The 22,536-nt window shown below is 43.5% G+C and overlaps 1 protein-coding gene across 4 annotated transcripts in view; it reads right to left on the bottom strand.

The window, feature by feature from the left end:
* The window catches only part of DYNC1I1 (dynein cytoplasmic 1 intermediate chain 1), a 322,279-nt gene that overhangs the window by 162,388 nt on the left and 137,355 nt on the right, over positions 1 to 22,536 (bottom strand). The gene's annotated exons all lie outside the window — the stretch shown is intronic.

Here is a 22,536-nt window from a genome sequence, read left to right as displayed (position 1 = left end):
GCTACACCCAAGGTTTTGAAAGGAAGGTGATCAGTAAGATCAGCACTAGAGGAAGAACGGAGCCAAAATTCAAACGCATGTTTTGCAAACCCCTAAACTCTCTCAACTTGCGACTAAATCATACCAAACTTTGTAAAGGAAGAAAAGGGACCTGTGATAGATATTTTTGACTTTGACCACCCAGAATCCACCACATCAAGTCTTTGACCAACAGCCTTTCTATTCTTCCTTGGCGGACCCATCCCTCCCCACTCTCAGCTAAGCAAAACCTTCTTAAGATTCAAGGGGAAACTTTGTATCTGAAGCAGTGACCAATGACACGAAAGCTCTGCATTTCCCTCTCGACTATCAGTAGAGTGACTGTAAAATCTACTGTCCAAATTGGGATACTTCTCAGAGGAAATGGAGGTGCAGCGAACATTTAAGCGTGATATGGTGAAGGGAGATATGGCAGATAAGGACGAGGGGAGTCTGGACAGTCGAGGATGGGTGGGCACCCCTGCCACAGGGCAGTGGGCTCCTCTCTTACACTGGACTATGTGACTGTTCTCGCCAAAACAGGACACGTGGTTGCTCTAACCACCAGGGAAGTGGATGCCTCTCCTTCATTGGATTGGGTGTCACACCCAACACGGAACCAAAGCTGTTCTGGCTCCCTATACGGAACTTGAAAAAGAATCAAGAAAGAAAGAGCATGGCCGAGAGTGGTAACTAACAGTTTGAAACCTAAATTGAGTAGTAACTGAAGTCAGCATGCCCCAGGGGAATCTAGAGTCTAGACTTATATTTGTTAACAGCAAACAAATGTTCGTTTGGCTTCAGTAATTTGGGGGTGGTTTCTCTGTCGCTGGCAACCAGAAAAGTATGAATGATCAGGAGCTAATAACTACTAAGTACTCTGTACTCTTTGCAATTACTCTGCATTTTCTGTATATGATCTCTTTTAGCAAGGACATTAGCTGCAAGGTAGTATGGGGTTGGGAGAAGGCAATGGCACCCCACTCCAGTACTCTTGCCTGGAGAATCCCATGGATGGAGGAGCCTGGTAGGCTGCAGTCCATGAGGTCGCTAAGAATCGGACACAACTGAGTGACTTCACTTTCACTTTTCACTTGCATGCATTGGAGAAGGAAATGGCAACCCACTCCAGTGTTCTTGCCTGGAGAATCCCAGGGACGGGGAAGCCTGGTGGGCTGCCGTCTATGGGGTCGCACAGAGTCAGACCCGACTAAAGCGACTTAGCAGCAGCAGCAGTATGGGGTTAAGTGCACAAGTCCTGTTGCCATGCCGCTCAAGTTCAGATTCTGATTCTATCATCTAGTAGTAACCATGGGCCACTTACTGAACCCCTTGTGCCTTGGTTTTCTCATCCACTCATTACAGAGTTGCTCTCCTTGGTTAATGATGATTCTTTCAAGGCTTAAGATACTTAAAGAACATTTTTATTACTATTGCTGAGGAAACTAAGATACTAAAGAGGTTAAATAATTTTCTCCAAGTCAGACAGCTACTAAATTATAAGGCAGGTTTCTGAACCCAAGTTTCCGAGGCACCAAATTCCACTCTGTTTCATCTGTGTCCACACTGTCTCCAGCTCCCTGAGCTAAGCAGGAAGAATGGAGATGTCTCAACGGGTCTGGAGGCAAGAACAAGCATAGTCAGTGGAGACACAGGTCGTGGAAGGGGCAAAGCTGTGTTGGAGCACAGCTGAAAACGAAGTTGCCCCCCATATTCACTCACACAGGCCCCTGCTTCCTGTGCCAAGCCCTGCTTCAGTATAGTTTCAGCCCAGTGAGTGGCTGCTTCACAATCTGCCTGTAGTTTCAGAAGCGTTCCCACCTACTTCCAGGAGGTCTACTTGAACCAACTTGTCTCCTCCAGCATGAGGCCAGGAATACAGGATGCGCCTTGCTCCATCTCGTAGCGCGTGGGTTCCTCTGCCCTTTGCCAACCCTGCTTCAATCGAGCTAGCTACTTAGCTTTTCTTGATCTTGCCAAGAACTCTCACGTCTCATGGCTTTTCCATCTGCTGTCCCCTCTGCCTGGAATACCCATTATCCAAACAGTCATGTGTCTTCCTCATGACTTTTTTGAGTCCCTGTTCAAATGTCAGCTTGTCTGTGAGGTCTTCCCAATGCAACCTATACAACATGGCGCCATGCCTCAGCCCATTCCGTACTGGCACACGATGCTTGCTTTCCCCTTACTTTGACTTTTTTAAAAACTTTTTATTATTTTATATTGGAGTATAGCCTATTAACAATGTCGTGACAGTTTCAGATACACTGCAAAGTGTCTCAGCCATACATATACTTCATTGCTGTCGGTGTTAACCACTCAGTCAAGTCCGACTCCTTTGTGACCGCGTGGACTGTAGCCCTCCAGGCTCCTCTGTCCATGGGATTCTCCAGACAAGAATAACGGAGTGGGGAGCCCTCCCCTTCTCCAACATATACTTCATAGCACTGATAACCATCTGATTTAATGCATGTATGCATGTATGTATGTATGTATGGTCTGCCTCCTGCCACTTAGAATGGAAATTCTACAGCATCAGAGACTGTCTCTTCCCTGCTCTACCCAAATCACCTAGAAAATAGCAGGGTATGTGGCAGGTGGGCAATGAATACTTGTTGGATGATGAGATGACTGAACGCACCACAGGACAGCAAGGCGGCCTTGCATCTTGCAACCAGCACACATGCAATTCCTTAACCCCCAGAATGATGGCAGTCTCTGCTGCAGAATCAGAGGCTCACCTCCTCCACCTTGTCATGGATGCTCACAAGTACACAGGTCTGGTTCCTTCAAATGGGATTTTTCTATCTCTTTAGCACTTTGATTCTCCAGAAAATGAAAATGAGTGCTTTCTGCTGAACTTCCATTTCAGCATTTTCTCTTTCTGGTGTCCACCCCCAGCCCAGAGAGAACTGATCTATTTTCCATCTGGAAATACATCAAAATTCATCACGGTCCAATTCTCAGGGAAGATCATTAGCACATTTGTTTGCTTTTATCCTGGCATTAACAGCTCTATTTGGGGCTAAATCATTTCCCCTGGTTTCAACGTCAAGTTTTCCCATTGGCTCAAATATGAAGTCCCTTGTCTGTCAATGCAATAATTTTCTATTAATTATGAAAGAAGAAAGCAAGCAGTTTGAGAGTCTTAAGGGAAGCATTTGTCTAATCCAAGAAACTGATTTTTCCAGTTACTTGGACTAAGTACAACTCTCAGTTGTGGTCAGATTCACAGATTTCAAAGTGCCCCCTTGTTTTTACTTTCTGGTCAGTCTAGACAGACATGGTTCATTCCTTCATTTTTCAAGCTGTTGAAACATCAAGTTGGTCAAAAGAATCTGAATCTCTAGAGACTGAACTGAGCAGCATTTCACCAGAGACTTCATAATTTTCTACTGAATATCCCTTCAAACAGAACCACCTCAGTGGTACTAGGAGAGATTTCACTTCAAAGGCTCCGTGTGAGTGTGAGAATCAAACTGTGATAACAAAAGTGATAACCATTATTGTCCCATCCCAAAGGGAACTGGAGTCCAGTGGTTAGAGTATGCAGTCCTGGTTTGTTTGTTTGTTTGTTTTCTTTCTCTTTTGCCTGGTCTCAGCTATTTCAGTTTCAGCTGGGTATCTTTACCCAACCTAATTGTCTCCTTTAAATAGCAAGCTTCTACTCCTTGGACACATGTTCTTGAGAAACTACCATGTGCAATGCATCAGCTCCATCGTATGAGGCCACAGAAATGAATCAACAGAGATGCTTCAACTCAAGAGCTTGGCATCTGGGTAGAGAAATAGCAACTGTATGTAAATATCTATATTGGAAGGCAGAATGCTTGGATATCTGTTCCAGGGAATCCCCAAGGGGTAACGTTAACTTCTTAAGGGAGAGGATGAATAGGGACAGAGGGAAGGGAGGCAGGTTTTTTCAAGGAGTTTACTTTCAGGTGGGTCTTGAGGAGTGGAGAGATCTTTAGAGGGACACAGAGATGGGAATGCAGAGTATCATTCCAAGAAGAGGAGAGGGCGTGGACGAGTACAAAACAATGGAAAGATGGCAGTGGCACGCAGTTCAGTAGAGGAAGGAATGGAAAAACCTTAAACACCAGGATAAATACCTAGCTAAGCAGGGTCATACACATTTGCTATTTGAGTCACACAGCTCTGCTGAGAAGAAGCATTGTGAATCCTTATTGCTTTAATTCATGTCAAAAGAGACTTTTTAAGGATCCTTGGGTACTTAGCCAGTGACATGACTCAAGAGTACAGTTTTCCCATCAGAAAATTTGCAGCATATAAATTACCTACTTTTTCCCCCCAGAGATAGCATAGGGAAAACATGGTCTTATTCACAACCATTTGTTACATAATATGGCACTTGTGGTAAACCCGCCTCCCAATGCAGAAGATGAAAGAGACACAAGTTCAATCCCTGGGTCGGGAAGCTTCCTTGGAGGAGGAAATGGCAACCCACTCCAGAATCTTGCCTGGAAAATCCCATAGACAGAAGAGCCTGGCAGGCTACTGCCCATGGGGTTGCAAAGAGTCGGACATAATTGAACCCTGAAAAATGAGAAAGATAGGTTAGGTCCTTGAAGATTTATTTTCTCGTCCATAAAGCAGGGATCCTAATTTCTGTTGTTGTCTGAAACAACAATATAACAGAGACAGAGATGCTTTGTCACTGATAAAATGCCATTAAGTGTTAGTTAGTAAGGCAGGATAATTTGTAGTAATAATTACAGCTTTTTGATGCCCAGTGGCCCACTCGGCCACAAAAATGTGCAAAGTAGGAAGAAGGTTATGTAACAGAAAAGGGACATTCCATCTGGAAGGGAGCTCTTCCAGAAGAGAAAAGGGAGACATCCTCATCACAGAAACAAACCTTTGTTTCTTCTCTGCAGAGAAGATCCACAGAGACAACTTGTTGGGTTGTGGCAGAATTTGCGGGTGAGAAGTTCAAACAACGGGGCTTCCCTGGTGACTCAGCAGAAAAAGAATGCACCTGCCAATTCAGGAGACGTGGCTTCAGTCCCTGGATTGGGAAGATCCCCTGGAGAAAGAAATGGGAGCCCACTCTAGTATTCTTGCCTGGAAAAACCCATGGACAGAGGAACCTGGTGGGCTACAGTCCATGAGGTCGCAAAAGAGTCTGAGTGACTAAACAAGTTCAGACAATAGATCACAAAATACGGGTTCAAGCTATCAAAGTTCGAAGTCCTGGTGACAGTAGAGTGTGCCTATAAGCTATGGATCATTAAGCATTTAGACTGAGTCAGTGCTTACTGCAGGCTCGGCTTTGAAGGACAGGTGAGAATATGACGACATGGGAGAGTATGAAGGACAGGTGAGAGGGAAGAGAGTGTCAGTGTCTGTATTATTTCGCTTAGGTGTTCTGGGCTCCCATTGCAACTTACACTTCCCTCTTTAAGGGCACAAGTCCACGGGGTTGCAAAGAGTCAGATATGATGGGCAACTGACAAAAGAGAACAAAAAACGTGGGGGCATTAAATTACATTCTCTTTGTACTCCCAGCTCTCTGTCCAGTGTTTGGCCCATAAAAGGGACTCCTCTCTTGGGTATTAAGTCAGTCCAGGTACAGGATGACGGAAGGTGTAAAGTCAGGAGAGGATGAGTGCACATTCAAGGGTAAGGGAAGAAGAACCATGCGACAAGGGAGTGCGTGACAAGAACGATGGCGAGGCGGGACACTTTGTGATAGACAGCTTAGAAGCTAAGCTGAGGCTGTGAGTTTTGATGGAGCAGACAGAACAGGGAAAGAATTCAATTTAAAATAAGTATTAGATGGGAGCCATGCAATGCACATGTGTCACCTTCAGCCCTAGCTTTAATCCAGTCGTCAGGTGGACCAACCAAGGAGAAAGAACCAAAATCATAACTGCCATGATTTCAGCATGGTATTCCAGTGAAATCCATTTTTCCACAGCACATGACAATCCTTACTCCTGTCCTTGGACACTGCTGAGGTGGCCTCAAGGTTTTAAAACATCACCTCCTATTTTTGCCTCCATCTTCTGCCATTCCATTTTACTCCTAGAGCTTTCACATAAACTCAGACTCAAACGCATACAGCTGAAAAGACCCATAAAGACGGCTGTGGGAATATTGTGAGATTTGAGGATGATACAGGTAAACCACATGGCAGGATGCTCAGAAAACGAGATAAAAAACCAGGTAAGCGGAAATTTCTTCTTTCCTCCTCTTCCTTTTCCCCTTCTTTCTCCTCCCTCCCCAACGATCTAGGTTAGGCTCATCTAATGGGTGCACTACAGCCGTCCATGTAGCTGAAGCCTCCCCAGGTTCACATAGCCAGCTAGCGGCAGAGCTCCGATTAGAACTCAGACCTGACAGCTCTCACTCCAGTGCTCTCCCTGCACCTCACGTTGTGGCAGCAAGACTGTCCCAGAGACAGAGAAAAGCCCAGCTCCAATCAGACTTGAAGGAGCAAGGTGTTTTGGCAGTAGAATAGGTGGCATGCTCTCAGCGAGCTTCACCTGTCAAGGTGGCCACCTCATGGATTTACTCCCCTCCTCTAATCCCAATTTTTCTTTCGGAATGAAATCATTAAATTCCACAAAGTCATCAAAGCACCCTGTGGCTTCCGGCCAAGCCAACATGGGTCATCAAACCCTCACTCCTAGAGTCCACGCTTGGCAGAGGGCAGTCTGCAAGCACACCATTAAAATTCGACGATTCTTTAGGGGACAGGCTAATTAGACCAGATCATTCAGACAGGTCTAGACGGTGTTGAATAGGGTTTAGGATCTGGAGCGGGGCCGACTGTGGTCCCACAGGCTTGGCTGCTCCTATCAATTTGCAAAGGCACTTCCTTCCTAGCTTTGTGGTGTCGAGTGCCGGCCTTTTAAGGCAAAGTGAAACCTTCTGGCCCCACGTTATCTGTAGCCATAGGAAAAACTAAGAAAAAGGATAGTTTTGCTCCAAGCTGACATGCTTGTAGCTCCTCAAGTTACTATCACTGTTTCATTCCTCTTTACATTGAAGCAAGTCAATCAAGCTGGCAAACTGAGTTTCCTAAGCACTTAGGAGGGAGACAGGAATAAGGAAGGCTGATGGGAACATTTCCACCACCCTCTCCCTATGGCCTTACTTCAGATCTTCCACGCCGCTGGCTGTTGAAGTGATTATGGAATGTGAATCCTGACACACATCTCCTTGCCTAAAAACCCCAGTACTTCCTCATTCCTCACACAGAGAAATGCCAAATCTCCTAGTCTGGTGTAAACTGTCTTGTGATTTAACCCTTGAGTAGTTTACCGTCCTTATATCTCACCACCCGTCTCGAGCAGGCTGTATTCTAACCATTGCACCTACATGCTCCAGCCCCACGGGACAGCATATAGGAATGGTGAAAAGCTCTGTCAGGCTGCCTGGACCCTGGGATGCTAGGCTGCAGAACTCCCAAGGGACACTCTTCACACTGTCGCTCATGTTAATGGACACTTTCCAGGGCTAGGCATGGTTCTCCCTAACAGTCATCTCATTTCAACCTTACAATAACCTACCAAGTAAGTATTATTATTAGCCCTCCTTTAACAACGGGAGGAAGCCAAGGCTAGAGAAGTTAAGTGAGTGGGAGCAAGTTCATGCAGTTGGTAAATAACAGCTGGGATGTAAACCAGGTTGAATTTCATTTCAGAACTCGAGGAGTGCTCCACCTCATCACGCAGTCTCATGGTTCTCTCCTTAAGCTTACCATCTTTTGGATTCTCTTATCTTCAGGATTGAGAACAAGCCACTGAGTCACCTCAGCTAGAAGCATGGGCTCCATCAGAAATGTGGCTTCGATGCCAAGCTCCTACCTTCAATCAGTTGGTAGATATGACCTTCTTAATCTCTGAACGCTCCCCTAGCTCCTCCTCCTCCTTACCTCACTGCCATGCCTTGAGTTCAGCCCCACTTAATTTGCTCCCAAATTACTCCCGCTGCCTCCTAACTATCCCATCCCTGCTGAAATTCTGCTGGTGCATCTTCAACCACGGCTTCAAGTTCAGCACCCAAAGTCCTGCAGGATGTGGTTCGGATTCTCTCACTTCCTCCTGTATCCCTGTCCCATAGGATTCCCTTGCTTAGGCATTCAGAGCCTCTCACAGTTCTCCCCATTGTGTGGCTTCATCCCTCTGAATCTTCGCAGGCATTGCTCCTTCTCTGAGGGTGTCCGTGCTCACTACTTCTTCCAGTTAACTCCTATCCATCCTTCAAAACACAGCTGCAACTTCACCTCCTCTAGAATAATTCTCTGATGTAGCTGCTGCTTCTCCGTGTAGAGCAACTTAGCCATGTATTATTGGTAACTGATGAGTGTATATCTGCCTCAACTATGCTCTAAACTCCTGAAGGAGGGTAATCATGTTTTATTTGCCTCTGATTGCCAGTGCTTGGTCAAACACCTGGCACACTGTAGATCCCCAATACAGATTTCTATATTAACAGCCAAGTTCTTGAGGGTACATTTTAGGACAGAGTCAATATTAATCTCTACCCGTGTATTTTGAATATGATTTATCTTCAGATTCTCTACAAGGGAAGACTTGTTATTTGATCAGCTTAGAAAACTTATGTCTAGAGAAAAGAGTTTGCTTGCTTTGGTTAGAACTCAACTGTGTCTCGTACAAGTGAGGGCTTATGCAAACTTTCTGGTTATGACATAATGTATACATTCCTTAATCATTTTCCCAGAGACTCCTAGAAGAAAGTTACTAAGAAATGGCACATACGGAATCCTATGAGACTCTCCATATGGCAGTGGTTCTGAATCCAGGGTGTCTTTGCCCCCCACCCCCTGCCCCTGGGGACATCTGACAATGTCTGGAGATGTTTTTGGCTGCTGTCACATCTGAGGGCAGTTGCTGCTGGAACCCACTAAACAGAGGCCCTGGCCTAAACATTCCACAATGCATAGGACAGCCTCCCACAGCCAAGACTAAATCCATCCAAAATGCCAGTGGTGTCCAGGCCGAAAAACTCTGGTTTATGGTATCCAGATCCACTCTCTGTTTGAAGATGTCCGTCCGCAATTGTGATGAAGTGGGTTAACACTCAGCCTACACTTCTTTCTCCCGGTAGAAGCTCTCATGTGTAGCGATATTTGATGTGGGTGTGAACGTGGCTTAAAGACCAAGGCCAGAAGGATGAGCTGAACGCTCTTGAGGAGAGCTCCACTTCTTTCAGAGCCTACTCCCACGAGTGTCCTTTCCTGTAAATTCCATGATCAGCAAAAACCTTTTGTTTCTCAAAACGAGCCTCCAGCTCTTGACTGTGGCACCCAGATGAAAGCTTCAGGTTGCAAGAGTCATTTCCCCATTCTGACACCTGTAGCTCATGCAAGCTAGTGGGCAGAGAGAAGACCTGCAGGTTTGCAGGGTTTCAGCTTCCTCCTTCCTTGGGTTGACGGGGTCCCTACTCAAGAACTCTCAGATGAGACCTGAGCTCCCAAAGGTGGGAGCTTCTGATGAAAAAACTCTAAAATCCCGAATCAGTGAGTAAAGCAGCAGCAGGCAATAAACAGCTTAACAATTTATTCATTTGGGAAGGAGTACTGATTTTAGGGGCACTTCTGTACAACAGAGAAATAAAAGTGTGGGGGTAGGGCAAACAGACTGCCCTGAGATTTATATTCCAGGAGCAAGGCTTTAGGAAGTTGCCACCAATTCTGAAAATCTAAGCAGCAACTCCCAACTTCCTCTGACATGCAAAAGTTTTACAGAAAGGACTCATGAATGCTGGCTAAACTTCTGGTGGTAAACATTTCATGTAATAAATGTTTTAACCTTTTCTCATAGTATTTACAATAATTTGTTCATTATATTGCCTCTAATGCAAACCTATATTATCATTTTAAAGTTAAGGAAAGGCTTCCTGGTGGCTCAGACAGTAGAGAATCCACCTGCAATGCAGCAGATGCCGGAGACTTGGGTTTGATCTCTGGGTGGGGAAGATCCCCTGGAGAACTGCATGGCAACCCACTCCAGTATTCTTGCCTAGAGAATCCTATGGACAGAGGGGCCTGGTGGACTACAGTCCATGGGGTCACAAAGAGTCAGACACGACTGAGTGAGTAACATTTTCTTTTTTTTTTCCACTATTACTTCAGTCATGTCCAACTCTTTGTGACCCAGTGGACAATAGCCCACCAGGCCCCTCTGTCCATGGGATTCTCCAGGCAGGAATACTGGAGTGGACTGCGATGCCCTCCTCCAGGAAGGAATAGTAATAACCCACAATAAAGGTTTTCTGATTATGTAACAAGTCAGCGACCTAGATGGAGCTTAAACTCAACACATTTAGGACCACAGAACAACTGGATGAAGCAAAGGAAAGGCTAGTAACTGGCTATCGTCTGAGGCTCACATGGTAAAGAACCTGCCTGCAACGCAGGACACCTGGCTTTGATCCCTGGGTTGGGAAGATCCCCTGGAGGAGGGTTTGCAACCCACTCCAGTATTTTTGCCTGGAGAATTCCATGGACAGAGGAGCTGGCGGGCTACAATCCATGAGGTCACAAAGAGTCAGACCCAACTGAGCGACTAACACTTTCACTTTCTGAATGAACCAGAGGACTGACTTGGTCACTAAATATGCGTGTTTTAGTAGAATCTTGTAGTTCCAGTAGCCAATTAAATGCCTACTCTTATTGAGCATCTACTATGCAAGTCAAGGAAGATCAAGGTGGCTGAATACAGCTCTTTTCCTCGGAAAGCTCAGAGTTTAGTCAGGGAAACTAGCAAATAAGCACTTAATACTATATATTATTTACTGAGCAACTCAACATGCTTGTACCATGTGGACTCTGGTACTTGATCTGAGTGCACTGAAACATGACCAGGCGCCCAGGGGCGGAACTGGGACAAGGCTAAGAATTCTCCTGTTATAAGGCACCAGCTCTCATCATATAGAAATGTCTCCACTGTGCTGAGATACAGTCACGTATCTCAGTTTTCAATCAAATACTGTAATACTTTTCAAAGAGTAGTGACTGTTATCAGCTAAAGCACAAATCTTCCCAAGCTGGTCAAGTGTAATAAACAAGCACCGCAGTACTCTCAATAACGGGTAGTCATTCCCCTCACTCTGGCCAAAGCTCCCTGAGATAGACAAGGTTATATGAAAAGTGGAGCCAAAATTTATCGAGAAGAGCGCTGAGCACTAACATCCTTACTACACACTACAGAGTGAATGAGGAGACTGCCATAGATCATGTTCACAGTCATGCCAAATAATTATACATTTAATATACAGATTTTTCTTTTACTCTGAATTGAGCTTTTGTTCCCTTAATTTTAGCTGGTCCTGTCTGGAATTCTTAGGTGGACTGTGTTTCCAAAGGTGAAACTTTTCTTACGTCTTTGGTCCTTAACTCCGTGCAGTAAAGGGCCAGTTTTAAAATTTTCCATTCTGTGTCAGACCAATCTTTTCATAAAACATAATCAGTATGAATGACTGGGTGTCACACTGAAGCTGAATCCATACAAAAATGTCTAAATTCATCCTCTCAATTTCTTTCCTGCTGATAACCAACAGCTTGTAAACTAGATCCTCTGGGAAGCATATGTTACAAGGTGCTAATATATAGATATCCAAAGACACTTAAGATAGCCAAGAAAGTAATTTCTGTGAATCTTTAACAGGAAGATACAAAATCAGAATATCTAAGATGAAAACATGTTGAAATTTTAGTATCCAGCTCATACTGCCTATACCTTTTAAGTCTGATCAGCATAAATGTGCTGAGTGATCAAAGACCAAGAGACAGTTTACAATCTCTGCACCAGCTCCAGCCACAGAGATTTCTGTGACCGTGGGAATGTCTTTCTTGTGCTGTTCAAGGCAGTAGCCCTGAGCCCCACGTGGCAATCAGGCACTCAAGTGAGGTTCATACAAATGGAGGAGCCAGATTTAAAGTTGTATTTGATTTTAATTACTTACAATTTGAATAGCCTCACATGGCTCCCGGACTGGACAGCCTATTAGCTAAGGATGATAGGAACAGACATGTTTTTAAATGACAGATTTTTTAAAAAGAGGTGGCATGAAAAATCTTAAAAGAGAGGAACTGCTTCTCTCTAGAAGGATAATACTTTGGGATCCACACACCCTGACGCTCCCTAAACGGCCGCTCCGTGCTAGCCCTCAAGGTTCTGGGCCGATGGGCGCCTTAGAGCTCATGTTTTCTTTCAGCATCCACAGCGCGATTGCCAGAGAAGTGAATGGTGACCACAGAGCATGTGAACCCCTTTTCTTTGCAGCAGCTCAAATTAATGAGATCTCTGCTGCTCTTGAGACAGTGAAGGCTGCCTGACCTAAGTGTTGAACCTAGGTGTTTGTGCCTGCATAGAATTAAGTCACAAGTAAAGCACTTATTTCTGACAGCAGATTTATAATAGGAAAATCTCAGCAGGAATAAAGAGTAGGAGACCCCAGCCACAGGCTTTTCATAAACTTTGCCTTGATTTAGTGGCTCAAACAACCAGCAAGAAAGGCAAACTGCAGAGGTAATCCTATCATCTTTTCTCCAACCAGCACTACTCCATCTTCTTGGCTTCCTCATGCTGCTAATACGAATTCAAATCATCTGTGTTTAAAGTTAAACTCTGTGATTGACAGTTCTTTAGAGTCTCAGTCCTCTTGAAGATTATTCTAGATATCTATCAGTTATTACTACAAGCGCAGTATGATATTCAATGCCGACAGTGAAAATTGTTTTTAACAGTGTAATGTCTGATCTGTTTTGAAAGCGATTTTAAAATAAAGAACTAACCATAACCAGGTGGGGAAAACCCAAACATGCTTCTCTTTTCTTTCTTTTTTTTGCCCCCCCTTTTTTTTTTAGTAGGAGCAAGGGAAAGGGGGAAGGAGAGAAAGAGAAAGTAAAGCACATCCTGCAAGAAGTTGTTCCACTAACATAAAAAGAGAACAAAGTATTTCACTTTAGTTCATTAAAACTTTGGGGATTTTATCTCTAGGAGACGTTAGTGCGTGTGCATGCTCAGTCAGCCAGTCATGTCCCACTCTTTTGCAACTCCATGGACTGCAGCCCACCAGGCTCCTTTCTCCATAGGATTTGCCAGGCAAGAATACCAGAGGGGGTTGCTATTTTCTTCTCCAGGGGATCTTCCCGACCCAGGGATCGAACGTGCGTCTCCTGCACTGGCAGATGGATTCTTTATCACTAAGCTGCCTAGGAAGCCTACAGGAGATAACGTTGTTGTTCAGTTACAAAGTCCTGTTCGACTCTTTGTGACTTCACAGACTGTAGCCTGCCAGGCTCCTCTGTCCATGGGATTTTCCAGGCAAGGATAATGAAGTGGGTTGCCATTTCCTTCTCCAGGGGATCTTCCCAACCCAGGGATCGAACCTGCATCTCCTGTGTCTCTCGGGTTGGCAGGATTCTTAACCACTGCGCCACCTGGGAAGTCACTTGTAAAAACTGCTATTGCGCAAGAGATTATGAAGATGTGTTCTAACATTTTGAGATCTGTGAGATCTGTATGAAGGTACATTTGTCTGTTTTGTTATCTGTACTGTCCTCAAAGCTAGAAAAACTGGGTACAAGGTAAATGCAAATATCTGCAGAATGAATGCATGAACTTGTAAAGGCATGGGCCAACCACCATAATTCATAAATAGTATTTAACAAATGCCAGTGGCTGTTGTGATCAATACAATTCTGTCCCATGGAGACCACAGTAGTTTTGTGGCCTGGCTTTAAGCTGAGCTCTGCTGGACAAGCAGACCCTGAAGGTCTGATGTGATCAATCATTCCCTAAGCTTGTGCTCTGAACTCAGCTACACACCTCAGCAAGGCCCAAAAAAGAAGAAAGGAAGACAGGAAGGGCAGCATGATGACTGAAAGAAGGACCCAGGAGGAAGGCAAGGAAAGAGGAAACAGGCTTGCAAAGTGGAAATATACCAAAATGTTTGTTTTTTTCTTTAAAGTTTATTATGTAGCACCTACAAATTTTAGAGGGCTTCCCAGATGGTGTGAGTGGTAAAGAATCTGCCTGCCAATGCAGGAGACACAGGAGAGGAGGGCTGGATCCCTGGGTTGGGAAGATCCCCTGGAGAAGGGCATGGCAATCCACTCCAGCATTCTTGCCTGGAGAATCCCTGGCGGGCTGCAGCCCATGGAGTCGCAAGGAGTCAGACACAACTGAGTGACTGAGCACGCACAAATTTTATAGCCCCATTTACACAAAAAGGTTTTGTGCCTGGTAGAGAAATAACGGAGTATTTGCTTCCCAACAGGCTGCTTGGGGGAGGAGAGTATAAAAGCCCTGAGCAGGGTGTGGACACCCCTGGGCTTCAGAAGGTTTTCAGCTAGAACCTTCAGGTCAGGCAGTAGACGGAGGTTACTCAGGTTTTGCCAGTAAAGTGGGGATAAAAGGGGTGGAGGAGGGGACATCTGGGGATCCAGGCTTGAACGCACATCTTTGTCTTGATGAGGCACCTCGGTTGCTGAGTTCCTGGTGGCATTTTCAAGACTCCTCTAATCACTAGTTGTCACTCTCCGCCATTAGTGAAGGAAGGGAGTTGCAAAGGGGAGGAAAATATAAGCTAAAAAAATCTACCACCTTATGTCAGAAGTGATAAACGCATTAACAGCGATTGGGAACAAACCTGAGAGTCAGAAGGAGGAAGAGATTCCATCATGAGGAAAAGAACAGAAGTAGGCGATCTGGGGGCAAATTGGCCTTAAAGCCACTGGAATGGGGGAGACGGAAAGGAGACAAGGAAAGAGGGAACTGGGGAATGCAAGGAAATGAGGAACGGAGGGAGGGAACAGTAAGAAAGACGCTTACACCCTAGGATCAGAGACTCATTCAGCTGGAGCGCAGAGCACACTTTGCAGAATCAAATAGGCGACCAAAGCCTTATGAAATAATGAGATCCTTCTGTGTTTGTCAATTTGCTTTTTTTTTTTTTTCCTCATCTGCAAATAATGAAACATAAATGATTCTGAGGGAGACTGAAAGGAACATGGTCCAGGAGGCTGTGGAGAACCACAGAGAAACAAACTTAGACGAGACGTGTCAGGGCGGGGTCCTTCCCGACCTCCACGCCGGGCAGTCTCCAAGGCGAGAAATGTGGAAGCACCTACAATGAGGAAGCCCTCCGAGGGGCAGCTCTTTGCAGCAGGAATCCACAACACAGAGGAAGCCTGCTGTGCAGGCGTGCTGTCCTCCCACTCGAAAAGAGACGGCTGTGCTGCCCTGGCACGGCAATAGCTCCCTTCTCACTGTGGGAGCTGGAGCCATTTGGAAAGCAAGTAAAGCATGAGCTTAGGACTGTGCCATAAGGACGTGAAGTGAGGTCGCTCAGTCGTGTCCGACTCTTTGTGACCCCATGGACTGTAGCCTACCAGGCTTCTCCGTCCATCGGATTTTCCAGACAAGGGTACTGGAGTGGGTTGCCATTTCCTTCTCCATAAGAAAGGGTATGTTAAAATTAACTTCGAATAAAAAGGTTTTCTTGAACGCATTGTTTGAATCTGTAACAGACAAGTGTTGGTAGTGAGGAAAAGGAGAAAAAAGAAAAACAATCCTTAGGTTCCAAGCAAACTTGCAAAAGCAAAATTCAGAGGATCCCATATTGATCCTCAGTTGTGTGTGTCCAGCTGCTCACTCGTGTCCGACTCTTTGTGACCCCGTGGACTGAAGCCTATTAGGCTCCTCTGTCTAGGGAGTTCTCCAGGCAAGAATACTGGAGTGGGTTGACATTTCCTTCTCCAAGGGATCTTCACAACCCAGGGATTGAACTCGAGTCTCCTGCATTGACAGGCGGGTTCTTTACTACTGTACCACCTGGGAAGACCTGATCCTCAGTTAGAATACTCCATGTTTTATCATAACTATGAGAACACAAGCATCACTGCCTCTCCCATGCTACATCTTAGCCTTTGTAAATACTGCCCATGACCTTTAACGTCTTAACAATTTTGTGAAGAGGAAAGCCAAGGCTGCTGTAGGGATGAGGTGGAGTGAAGTCATGTTTTCTTCACCACAGATTTTGGGAGCGAGTGCTGGGAGGACAGCTGGAACCTCATTGAAGAAATATCAAATATGCTGCTTAGCAAAAAAAAAAAAAAACACACAAACATCAATTTCAATTACATCACGAAACTTCTGGAACTGGTGCTGTCTACTGAGCGGAAAATAATGATAACAGTAAAGTGCTAGTTAGGAAAACTTTAAAAGGTATAATCATTGTCACCAAAAAACACTGAACTATTTTATTCAACCCCGTTCATTCTTAGTTCCACGGACCATTTTATTTTGAAGAGTTATGAGACAAGTCTGAGGGAGAGAAAGACTAGAAAAAACAGTGATGCTTTGCAACAGGTAAAGAATTCTTCACATACCCTGAAGTAGAGGTGATTTGAATCTTTATTATATCATAATTATTCTATATTGGGTTAATTGGTACGATCTTTCCTGTTGGGCATTTTACTAGTTTGCTTCTGTTGATGTTTCTAGGCTGAACTTGGTCCTGATTTTCACTTCTGTTTAATGAGTATGGTTGCATTTGTACCCTTCCCAACTGACCACAGTCTTGCTCCTTTATCCTTCACTTGTCTCTTGTTCTGAACCTGACTTGTTGATTCTGATTCTTAACTCAGTTTGCCAAACTCTGCAGTGAGAACTGGAAGATGTCAGAACAAGACAATGACAAAGAAAACTTGTGGCTCATCATTCCTTACTGGCAACATATGCTCAGTTCAGTTCAGTTCAGTCGCTTAGTCGTGTCCAACTCTTTGCGACCCCATGGACTGCAGCATAGCAGGCCTCCCTGTCCATCACCAACTCCCAGAGTTTACTCAAACTCATGTCCATCAGTCGGTGATGCCATCCAACCATCTCATTCTCTGTCATCCCCTTTCCTCCTACCTTCAATCTTTTGCAGTATCAGGGTCTTTTCCAATGAGTCAGATCTTTGCATCAGGTGGCCAAAGTATTGGAGTTTCAGCTTCAGCATCAGTCCTTCCAATGAACTCAGGACTGATTTCCTTTAGGATGGACTGGTTGGATCTCCTTGCTGTCCAAGGGACTCCCAAGAGTCTTCTTCAACACCACAGTTCAAAAGCACCAATTCTTCGGCACTCAGCTTTCTTTATAGTCCAACTCTCACATCCATACATGACTGCTGGCAAAACCATAGCCTTGACTAGACAGACCTTTGCTGGCAAAGTAATGTCTCTGCTCATATGCTATGTAGATTGGTCATAACTTTTCTTCCAAGGAGTAAGCATCTTTTAATTTCATGGCTGCAATCACCATCTGCAGTGATTTTGGAGCCCCCCAAAATAAAGTCTGTCACTGTTTCCACTGTTTCCCCATCTATTTCCCATGAAGTTATGGGACCAGATGCCATGATCTTAGTTTTCTGAATGTTGAATTTTAAGCCAACTTCTTCACTCTCCTATTTCACTTTCATCAAGAGGCTCTTTAGTTCTTCTTCGCTTTCTGCCATAAGGGTGGTGTCATCTGCATATCTGAGGTCATTGATATTTCTCCTGTCAATCTTGATTCCAGTTTGTGCTTCAGCCAGTCCAGGATTTCTCATGATGTACTCTGCATAGAAGTTAAATAAGCAGGGTGACAATATACGCCTTGACATACTCGTTTTCCTATTTGGAACCAGTCTGTTGTTCCATGTCCAGTTCTAACTGTTGCGTCCTGACCTGCATACAGATTTCTCAGGAGAAAGGTCAAGTGGTCTGGTATTTCCACCTCCTGAAGAATTTTCCACAGTTTGTTGTGATCCACACAGTCAAAGGCTTTGACATAGTCAATAAAGCAGAAGTAGATGTTTTCTGAAACTCTCTTGCTTTTTCAATGATCCAACAGATGTTGGCAATTTGATCTCTGGTTCCTCTGCCTTTTCTAAATCCAGCTTGAACATCTGGAAGTTCATGGTTCACATACTGCTGAAGCCTGGCTTGGAGAATTTGGAGCATTACTTTGCTAGCGTGTGAGATGAATATAATTGTGCAGTTTGAGCATTCTTTGGCATTGCCTTTCTTTGGGATTGGAATGAAACCTGACCTTTTCCAGTCCTGTGGCCACTGCTGAGTTTTCCAAATTTGCTGGCATATTGAGTGCAGCACTTTCACAGCATCATCTTTTAGGATTTGAAACAGCTCAACTGGAATTTCATCACCTCCACTAGCTTTGTTCGTAGTGATGCTTCCTAAGGCCCACTTGACTTTGCATTCCAGGATGTCTGGCTCTAGTTGAGTGATCACACCATTGTGATGATCTGGGTCGTGAAGACCTTTTTTGCATAGTTCTGTGTATTCTTGCCACCTCTTCTTAATATCTTCTGCAACACAAGCTACTTATTTATATAGGATTCAATGGCACATATTCAACAGGTACATCAATAAGCTTTTTCATTGATTTTCCCCAGATGAAATTATATTTTTTTTTTGGTCAAAAGAGTCAGATATGGATGAGTTAATGCAAATCCATTCATGTTAATGGAAACAACAAGTAGGGAGACAAACAAAACCAAACATCAAAAAATCCAAACAGTCTATGGGAACTTGAATATAATTTGTATCCTACTGTTTTGTGAAAATTGTATAAATATTAATTATGCTGAACTGGTTCACAGTGATTTTCAGGTCTACTACATCCTTCTAATTCTCTGTATATTTATTCTACTAATTTTTCAGATTTTGATATTGAAACTGCAATGAAAAATCTTAATTTATCTACTTAAAAAATAACTGTAATATATAGTGGAACTATATGTAACTTTGTTCTGTATGTTCCAAGTCTCCTCTAAGTGTGTTATCATATTTTCATAATTTGAAAAATTAAAATTAAAAAAACTCCAAACGAACCAAAGCAAAACCTTCAAAACACCTGAAAAAGGTTAAGGAGCAACATCTTCTTATTGGAAGGATAACTAGTGTTTATCATTATATGTCCCTCATGCTCTTTTAATAAGCGTCCTTTTAGATATATAAAAGCCTCATAGATTCCTTCCATTTTCCACTAAACCATTTACCCCATTTCCTTTAAGGGGACACCTCTCTATGGAAGAAACCGCAAGTTGTCTAAGAGTGTGATAAAGATTTGCCAAGGGAGAGAAAAAAAGGAAAGAATTAAAAATGAACATATCTAAAAGTCAAGGATTTCTAACATGCCAGTAAAGTATTTTGTAGTTAAGATAACTAGGAAAAGAAAAAAAGAAAGATGAGAGATTAATGGCAAACCAGTCCAAGGCCGTTTATTTATTCTCAGGCCAAAAGCAAACTAACAAACCCACTGTATGTGAATTTCCAGAAGACTTCTGTCCATTTGGACTTCCACTACGCAGGTCCACTTTGGTAAGGATGGATGTGGGTTTTGTAAAGAGAAGGGTATTTAAATCAACAGGAAAAAAATACATCTCTGTCTCTTACACTTACCTGCTAATTATAGTTCCTGGCACTGGCTTAGAACAAGAACAAAAACTTACTAAATCCTCACTGGTGAGAGCTCCATGCTGACTGACTTTCACCTTGGTGTTTAAAGGAAATCCAGTCAGGCTAGTGAACAGGCCTCCGCCGCCAGTTCTAACAATCCCCTGGGATTTACTTTTCTCTTTTCCAACAAAACTTAAGAATGTTTCTTGCAGGAAAGCAATTCCTCGTTAAAAACCAGCCACTCTTGTGAGCCAGGCTTCAGTTAATGACCACTGAGAGCCAACATCCAGCACAGCCCAGGCACAGTCCAGGCCTGTGCAGGGCAGTAATGGGTCGTTAGTTGTTCTAAGGACTAGTGCACTTGCACAAGTGGATGTATAAATTCCAAAGAAGAGTTACATGCTCACTAGAAGACCAGACCCTGCCATGGAACTCCAGAGCCACATTTTATGCCTTAAGCACACATACAAACACAAAATTCTTTTACCCTGACCCTATTCTCCTTTTGGTTCACCTCAAGCTGATCTTTGCACAAATTTAAACCTTGTTTATTTCTCCCGAAAGTCCAAGTTGCTCCCACCTTTCATCATCGTGTCCCATTCTTGCCTGCAATGGGCTACAAACCTTCCCATGCAGAGTGGGCTTGCAAAGACAGAGGAAGACCTAGGACCTGAGAAGAACACGAATTGGGAAACTTTATGATCCAAAAAAAAACATTTGACAGATGTAAATGAAATTACATCATCATCCTATCAGCCTGATGCAGACATTAGCATCTGTATAAAGTTAACAGCTATCTGCTATTAAACCATGGGAGAAAATACGTGCAAATGATGTGACCAACAAGGGATTCATCTCCAAAATTTAAAAACAACTCATGTGGTTCAATATCAAAAAAACAAACAACCCCCACCCCCTAAAAAAGGGCAGAAGACCTAAAGAGACATTTATCCAAAGAAGACATACAGATGGCCAAGAGGCACATGAAAAGATGTTCAACAATGCTGATTATTACGGAAATGCAAATAAAAACTACAATGTGATAGCATCTCACACCAGTCGGAATGCCCATCATTCTGACTACAAAGAATAAATGCTGGGGTGGGTGTGGAGAAAAGGGAACCCTCCCACGCTATCAGTGGGAATGAAATTGGTTCAACCAGTACGGAGAACAGTATGGAGGCTGCTTAAGAAACTAAAACTAAAGCTACTGTATGATTCAGTGCATGGGCGGACCCAAGCTCCAAAACTTGGTTCAAGAGGAGACATGCACCGCAATGTTCACTGCAGTGCTGTTTACGATAGCCAAGACACAGAAGCAATCTAAATGTCCACTGTCAGATGAATGGAAAAGAAGATGCAGGACATACATGCAATGGAACATGACTCAATCAGAAAACTGAGCAAAGTAATGCCATTTGGAGCAACATGAATGGCCCTGGAGAGTATCATGCTAAGTGAAGTAAGTCAGGTAGAGAAAGACGAATATCATATAACATTATATGTGGAATTTTAGAAAATGATGCAACTGAACTTAATTACAAAACAGAAACAGACTTACAAACTTAAGAGATGGCTCTTATGCTTACCATGGGGAAAGGGTGAGAGGAGAGATAGACTGGGAGTTTTGGATTGACATGTATATACTGCTATATTTAAAATGTTATACATAACCAATGAGGACCTACTTTTAAAAATTAAAAAAAATGAATTCAAAATTTTAAAAAGATGTGGTATCTATATGTGTGTGTGTTTATATATAGCTATATATGTGTATATATATTACCTATGTGTGTGTGTATATATATATATATATATATAGATAGATAGATAGATAGGTAGATAGCTAAACTGGACTGTTACTCAGCCATAAAAAAGAATGAAATACTACCATTTACAGCAACATGGATGGACCTAGAGAACATTATGCTGGGTGAAATAAGTCAGACAGAGAAAGACAAAAACTATTTTATCACTTATATGTGGAATCTAAAAAATAACACAAATGAACATATACACAAAACAGAAACAGATTCACAGATATAGAAAACAAACTGTGGTTACCAAAGGGGAGGCAGGAGGTACAAATAGGAGTATGGGATAAACAGATATAAACTACTATATATAAAACAGATAAGTAACAAGGATTTACCGTACAGCACGTGACTGAAGCCATGAAATTAGAAGACACTTACTCCTTGGAAGGAAAGCTATGACCAAACTAGGCAGCATATTAAAAAGCAAAGACATCACTTTGATGACAAAGGTCTGTACAGTCAAAGCTATGGTTTTTCCAGCAGTCATGTACAGATGTGGGAGTCGGACCACAGAAGAGGCTGAGTGCCAAAGAATTGGTGCTTTCCAATTGTGGTGTTGAAGAAGACTCTTGAGAGTCCCTTGGACTGCAAGGAGATCAAACCAGTCAATCCTAAAGGAAATCAACCCTGAATATTCATTGCGAGGGCTGATGCTGAAGCTCCAATACTTCAGTCATCTGATGTGAAGAGCCAGCTCATTGGAAAAGACCCTGATGCTGGAAAAGATAGAAGGCAGGAGGAGAAGGGATCGGCAGAGGATGAGATGATTCGGTAGCACCACCGACTCAATGGACATGAGTTTGAGCAAACTCTGGGAGATAGTGGAGGACAGAGAAGCCTTGCCAGAGGTTACAAACAGCTGGACACGACTTAGTCTGAGCAACAACAACACAGGGAATTATAGCCATTATCTTATAATAACCTATAATGAAGTATACCCTGCAAAAATACTGAATCACTATGCTCTATATCTGAATCTAATATATTACTACAAATCAACTATACTTCGATTAAAAACAGAAAAAACAGTTCCTGAATTGGCTGCTTCTTCAATTCCCAATCTCCTCACAAAATTCTCCCTTAGCTCTCTTCTTTATTCGAGGTGTGCCGGTTTCCCAAAACCTGTCAGTCAGTGTCAATATTAGTCGCTCAGTTGTGTCGGACTGTCTGTGACCCCATGGACTGTAGCCCACCAGGCTCCTCTGTCCATGGGATTCTCCAGGCAAGAATACTGGAGTGGGTTGCCATGCCCTCCTC

The sequence above is a fragment of the Capricornis sumatraensis genome, chromosome 5, assembly GCF_032405125.1.
Source record: "Capricornis sumatraensis isolate serow.1 chromosome 5, serow.2, whole genome shotgun sequence".
NCBI lineage: Eukaryota > Metazoa > Chordata > Mammalia > Artiodactyla > Bovidae > Capricornis > Capricornis sumatraensis.
Note: the sequence above shows the minus strand (reverse complement) of the source record. Positions and strands in the feature narration are given on the sequence as shown.